The sequence below is a fragment of the Amphiura filiformis genome, chromosome 1 (assembly GCF_039555335.1).
Source record: "Amphiura filiformis chromosome 1, Afil_fr2py, whole genome shotgun sequence".
Classification (NCBI taxonomy): Eukaryota; Metazoa; Echinodermata; class Ophiuroidea; order Amphilepidida; family Amphiuridae; genus Amphiura; species Amphiura filiformis.
Window position 1 is genome coordinate 66,815,322 of NC_092628.1, and position 7,645 is coordinate 66,822,966.

Below are 7,645 nucleotides of genomic sequence, written 5' to 3' on the forward strand. Positions count from 1 at the left end.
AGTCTTAAGACCATGTGGTTAGAACGTTTTAAGAAATTCTGGCAAATATTGGCACACGGCTGTTGTATGGGCACACCTGAGTATTTGATAGACTAAATGGCTCCCGCCGGCACTATAGATGTTGAACATGTAGCGCCTTAAGTACTCCTTAAACTTAAGAAGATCATCCCAATATGGAATGCACAAAACTACTACTTAAAACGAATCCACGGCATGGACATATTCTTTGTGTGACATATAATGCCGCATTGCAATGTCTCTTTGGAGTACCCGTTGTAAATTGTTAAGGAATGTTTTGACACCTGTAAAGGTAAACTAGGCATCCTTAGCCCCCTACTAGTGCCCAATGACGAATTGTCATAGGCGTCCATCCATCAAAATACATGGCAGCCAGTTGTTAACCTGATTTCAAGCTTTGCTCATAGCCATAGGATCATTTTCTGGTGGTTTGTTTGTATACGCTGTCTACCGAAGATAGTTTTAGGGCCCATCTGCTTTTTTGATCTTAAAATACAACAATCCAATCTGCTTTCTCTAAAGAATTGAGGGACCAGTACCATGAGTGTTTTTATGTTGTATCTATATTCATATCAAACTATAGTCATATTCTGATAGTGTTTACCAAGTTAATTGGCTTTCATATCGTGAGCATCTAGCATCTTCATCACTTCATCGAAGAGAGTTGGAGAGGTTAATCGTTAAACGTTCCCCATCCATCCACAACGAGCTACAACGGAAGCGTGGTGCCACTTTCAGCACCACGCTTCCGTTGTATAGCGCGTTGTGGATGGACGGGGCTTGAAACACAGTGTTGTCAAGTCCCGTTATTTGTCTTGTTCAAGGAAGATGTAAGGGAGAAGCCAAGTTTTCGAGTTCAAAAGGACACCCCCGGGACACCCCTTCACACCTTAATATTTGGTAGATACACTTAACTTTTAACATTGTTTAAGGCATGGTAATGGTGAGCCTTTTACCTACTGCATTACAAGTACATTTTCAGCGATATCTAACATATGTAGGTTGAAATGAGAAAGGGCAATTGAAAATAATCCAACAGAATTTAACATTTACCATAAAATTTTTGTCTCGCTAAAGGAAAGATAAGCTGATAAGCCAGTTGTCGCCCTTTCCTTGGTATTTCATACAATTAACAATTATGATTATGCGGTATGTGGAGGATTAGCAGCAAATTGGCAAAATTATACCTCCAAGTTTTCATGATAGAGTGTAAAATAGTTTGATGAAATGAAATTTGCATAATGAACTTAATTGGCTTCCTAATACTAGTAGTCTTATTTAAATAATATTGTTAAAATACATCTAATTTCGCGAACCCTTCATCTTACCTGAACAATCAGTAAAAACTCAAATGAATTTACAAAATATTAGTATTCAGTAACAATAACAAAAGCCCGACATATATTTGCTTGCACTTTCATGGTTCACTTCAGAACGTTAAAAAAGGTCGTTTTCTGCATTTATTACTAAACCAACATTAAACAATTAGCTCTAAATTAAGCCAAAATTCTGACACCTGACCTTCAATTTAGCCATAATAATTCGATTGAAATTCACTTCAGCGTAATAATTGGATTAGCTTTAGTTTAATTATATCGTCAAGATTAACTGGGTAGTAATTTTTGGACAAAGTGATTTCTTTGATTGACCTGGATATACTGAACTTGATCGATAATGTTTTGATTATTATTTCAACTGATTTCCGGTGCAGTGGCCATTTCTTGTTTAGGTTTGTCATTATTTTGTAACACCATTTAGCCTAAATATATCATGTTTCTATTTGAATTATATTAATATGTCTTATGTATCAATAATTTTTTTTATTTTGTTCACCATTCCATGCATCATATTAAAATACCTCTTGTAAGTTGCTACGTTTTATAATCTTATATTCACACTTAAAGGCACAACGATACCTTATGGTTCAATACTTTACACCGCCAATCTGCCATAAAATAAATCGTTAGCCAAATGTACATTTGAACAATAGTAACCATCACTGTAGTCGGAAATGATTTTTGAAATGATGGGTACAATAAATGTATTTTTCTCACATCTTATTCAGATAAAAGGTAAATCAAACGCAAAGTTGGTGCGCGATATACTTATTTCAAGTTCGACAATACATGTATGAAAATATGTGGTCTTCAATACTTATTACTTATATTAGAGAAGATGTAATGTACATCTTCTCTGCTTATACTTTATAGTATTATATTTTTACTGAGAGATGACTTCGCAATTGATTGTCGGTATGAATTATATTCTATTCTGTTAATATATTATGATTGAGATATATCATATCATCATGATTGTACATGAAAGCTCACGTAGACCATGTACACTGTCAATAGTATTTAGTAAAGGAAGCCAACCTAATTATGCCAAGACTGAGACAAATCAACAACGTGATAGTATGTAAGAACAAATCTGACAGAAGCTGCTCCGCGGTCGATTAAATGAATGATAGTACATGTATGTTGCACGTGATGTGTTAAGAGTAAAGGCTAAATCAACAAACTCCCTGAATTTTAATAATTCTTATAATAAACTTTACGTATCCTTTCCTCTGACATCATTTTATGCATTCATCGTTTTCAAGAAGGAGGAGACGTTATGTAATGCAACTTAATATTTACCGTAGTAGTATACAAACGGAGATGTCATCGAACGCACGAAACCGGGCACGAAACTCGTCTTTGTACACTGTTTTAGGGTCTGCGATCAGAACCTATAACAGTCTCAATTTTATATTTAATTAGATTGTTGCTTAATTGTGTTCCCTCCTGCTCAGGGTTTAAGCGTCTTGTTTAATTCGTCATTCATTTATTTCATTATTTTGTAAGATACAATCACACCATAAGAATTTTAGAAGACAACAATAACAACAATTGTTTATTAATCAATGAAAGCGAGAAGTTTTAACTAATCACAGATAAAACTTTTACCATATTTAAGGTCCACGTAAAGAGCCTACCAATGAACGATCATCCCTCAAATGATTTTGATCTTGAAGCTTCTCTCATAGATCAAGATAGATAGCGACTTAGTGACTTGTTGATATGAAATAGTATAACGAGCAAGGTGTTGAAATAAACTATTGGCAGCTAAGAACTCAGAAATGATTTGTAGGCATTTAATGCGCCACATCAAGAAGAGTTTACCATTTGAATAAATAATTCTTCCAATCCTCAAAGAATTCATTCGGTGTCATTTGGTTTGATCTTCGTCGCTCTTGAGTATCTCTATAACACCCCAAAGATTATTCATATCTGCAGTAATCATGATAGGTACAATACGTCTTTCTTTTCTAGTACGTGTTGCGTGTCTTCCCAATGAATTGCTCTGACATTGTTGCACAATACAAGAGCAACAGAATATACAGACGAACATGTTTTAAATGAACTTACTTCATTGTTCATTGTGGTCTCTTGGTAAATATCGATAAATAAAAATTTGTGACACAGTGCATATTGCCTGACATTGACTAATGAAGTAAGTACATATAAAACATGTTCGTCTGTATATTCTGTTCCTCTTGTATTGTGTATCAATGTCAGAGCAATTCACTGGGAAGACACGCAATACGTACTAGAAAAAAGAGACGTATTGGACCTATCATAATTACTGCATGTATCAGTACAGATTTTTTCATTTATTTTTTGTATGATCAAAGTACATTACAATTGTGTAAAACTTGAACGAACGATACTTTGTACTTTTGTGAGCATTAGAACTGATAATATCACACACAAAAACATTTCAACTCACTGGAATTAAAAGAATGAATATTCAGATAAGTAAAATTGTCAAGATTTGTAACAGCAATTATGTTACGGACATAGCATGTTTATTTTGTTATGATATATAAGGGAATCTCGCTGTGGTAGAAATAGCTTGCGTTTTTATATAAATCCAACATTTTACTTTGATTGTTAGAATTTGTAGGTGTCGCCTACCGTGTATTAGTATATTCTCGTCCCGTAGGGCTTTAAAAGCGAGATGTGAAGTTGCGCTTCTTACGTTTTGTCTCCTTTACATTAAAATAATATTCTTCTTCTTTTCATCTTCTTCTGCTTTGTTTTCTTTTCTTGTGATAATTTTTCTTCTCATTCTTCTTCTTGCTGTAATAAGAAGGGCTTGATGCATGATGTCTTGACTCCTAGAAAGTTTCCACTTGTCCAAGGAGACGGACGACATAACATAAGGGGGAAAGGCAAAGTTGACACTGATCTTGACGGTATTTTGGGGGTAACTTAACACATAAATCTGCGCTTATGATCTCGTCTATTGCAATACCATTTGTCCGTATTAACATGAAAAGGATCGCACAGTAAAGTTTAACTTGCCAAGATGTGGGGAAAATAATATTTAAAAAAAAGTTGACACTTATTAAATTCATGCCAAATCTTATGATTAATGAGTTCTCCAAGTAGCTAGCTTACCGTGAAATTATTACATCATTTACTGCTTCCCTGAGTTCAAGTTCAGGCCATGCTTTAAACAGTCATAAATTTGAACAGGAATTCTACAAGCATTTAAAAAGGTGTTACTGCTAGTGCGTTATAAATATAGGGGGGATTTTTAAAGGAAACCTTTCAAAGTCGTGTTCATTTGCATGATTTGGGATTCATTAATTTTGAGATTATTAACAATCTGAATTTTAAAAGATTAATGCAGATTAATAAATTTAGGAATTATCATTTAACAAAGCTGTTAGCATAGTAAATTACTACCATCTGAAATTAACGATTTAATTAAGCTTGCTTAATATTTTGCTGTCAAAACTGTATGTAAACAACACGACATTTCGGCAGAGATGAACGGTTGTTGTCAGAGAACGATTTATTATTAAACAATACTGATGTCTTAGGTAAATGCCTGGAATGTCCAACTAGAGGTTCAAGCTTGTGTTACTGACTTAAAATGACCTATATCTGTGAACCCATCACCGGTAGATTATGGTATGAACTTTTCTTCGCATTTCTTTATTATCATCATCATCATTATCGTCGCGTCATCATTATCATCATCATCAGCAGCAGCAGCAGCATCATTGCATCATCATCATCTTCATCTTTAACATCATCATCATCATCAGCATCAGCATCAGCAGCAGCAGCATCAGCAGCAGCAGCAGCAGCAGCAACATCATCTTGAACAGTATAGCTGTTGTAGTAGTAGCAGCATTTACCCATTATCATCATCAGCTATTATCATCGTCATTGTTTCTTGTTATGGCTTCTTTCCACTAGACAACTTACTATACTGCCTGTTGCATGCTGCTCAGTACTATACTTGTAATCATGAATATTCAGAAGTATACACGAATAAAGTTCTTTACAAAACTATAACTAGTGGTATCGAATATTTCAGTTGCACTTGGTAAGACGGGTGGTAACACACTCCCAACATCGTTACAGAAAGTGCTACCAAGACATAGTGTGTAATATTTCATGATATTGTGTTCGCATAATTTGCGATAGATACCGATTACCAACGGTGAACGCAGACCGTCGTGACGATTTAGGTTGTATCATTTCATTTGTATAGACTGGTTGGTTTGTAAGTGGCTCATTGAAGACAAACTATATTAAATAATTAAATGGGAAAATCTCGCAAATGGATTCAATTTATTTAGTAGCGGATTTTTCTAGATATCTACAGGCATAATTGAACGAAGCAATTTTAATTTTCGTCGAAGGAAGAAACATTAGGAAAGAGTACTATAGAAATGAAATGACAAGGGTCTTGATTTTTACCATAACTCATGAAGTACATAATCATGATTATGATATGCGTGCAGGGTGTGCATAATAGGAACTGATGATCTGTACCTCATATAAATGAAAACCCAAATGCTTTAGGGTAGAGTTCTGCTCAGTATGCATATAGATTATGTTCAGTACTATAAGAATTACATTTCAGATAACTTCACTAGAATGCGTCAGATAAGTTAAATGATTTCAATCAATGATATGAAAGGAATATGCTTATTTACTGGGTTACCCTCTCTACAAATTTGCTGTTTATCAGAGCAATGTTTACCGCTGCTATATGCCTTCCAACCTTCACCTGAAAGAGACTATATTGTAGGCCACGTGCCATCTCACCTGTTGTACTCTAATGCCGATGTCTTAAACACCCGTCCCGCGCAAAACGCACTCCCTTTTTATCGGTCGATTTTCACTTCTTTCTGCCCTGTACGACTACGGTTCGCACACCTGTACACGCATATAATTGGCACCAATTTGTTGACTCCAAATGTCACGGATTTCTGAGGATTTTGAAAAGATTTTAGTGGCTCAAAAGACTTTATTTACACCTCGACTTTGCGGAAGTTGTCTTAATATACATAATCATCCCCGAGAGAGTTTGAAAAGTCAAATAAAAGTTACACTGTTTTATATCATTCATTCAACAAGGCTGATGAAGATTTTTTTCTTTTTACCCCTTTATAAAAAAGATATTTCTCTATCACAATGTTGTCTAAATTATAGGCGTAGGCCTATAACTGTGATCAATACAAGCATATTTGACATATCGCATAAGGTTAAACTTTTGGTTATGATTTTTATTCAGATTAAGGGACTCGACTAGATACCAATTTTTAGCGTACGATCCGCTTATTTTATAATAGTTAAAAGTATTCCAGTTATTTACGCGGGAACGCACAGGGGGTACGCTTCTAGGAGATAATGTACATCCTAATTAGAGGCCAAATCTAATCGAGCGAAAAATGCTAGGACTGTGCAGGAGCATTTCATGGGTTCTAGTTACCTAAAGTAAAAGACATACAGGGTGTCCCAGAAAAAAATACCGAGTGAATAAAATTGATCGTAAGTCGAGAAATAGACATCAGAATCAAAAAAATTTAAATGTAGCGTATAGCCTATTTTGTTGTGCATGACATACGAAAATTTTATTTGATTCGGTTGACTGGTTTTGAAGAAATGAACGATTGCATAATGCGTGCATCAATGCAGTTCATTCCAAGTTTGATCAACAGGCGCTTTTTTCATACTCGCTCACCGCTTCCTAAAGTTTGTGTATCTCATTAAATTTAGTTCACATTATCTATTAAAATCCGACGGTGTTATCTCATTCATGCTTTCACTGAAGATGAATAACAGTTTGTCCGAGAAAAGTTTGATTTCTGTAATTGGAAGCTCTCCAACTCAAATTCTTTAGGCTGTGCAAATATACTTTACAAAGAACATTTGAGCCAAGAATGACAATGTTCAAGTGCTTACAGCTTTACGTGTGATTTTTGATACCACGCAACATTAATGATAAAGTTGAAAAAAATTTAAACTTTGCAATACAATTTCTTGGAAATATTCCGAAAACATTAATGTGTGTGAGAAATTTTTAAGCCGGCTGGAATTTTTTATGTAGTATTCTTCATGCAACATTTATATCAACATTAACGAAAAAAGATATTTACAAATACCGAGCATCATCTCACATGCAAGCTTTCATTTTCAATATCGTGCAGGTTTTAAAATTTGAACAAAACCTAATTAAATGTTTTGCAAGAAACAGGTTGTTATAAAGAACGAAAAGGATTTCAAATATGAAGCCCATTGACAGTTTAACCACTCGTGCACATTGTGTTGAATGATCT

The 7,645-nt window shown here is 34.7% G+C and overlaps 1 long non-coding RNA gene across 2 annotated transcripts in view; it reads left to right on the plus strand.

Annotated features, from left to right (window-relative positions):
- Positions 1 to 7,645, plus strand: part of LOC140151453 (uncharacterized) — a 35,338-nt gene that overhangs the window by 26,739 nt on the left and 954 nt on the right. The gene's annotated exons all lie outside the window — the stretch shown is intronic.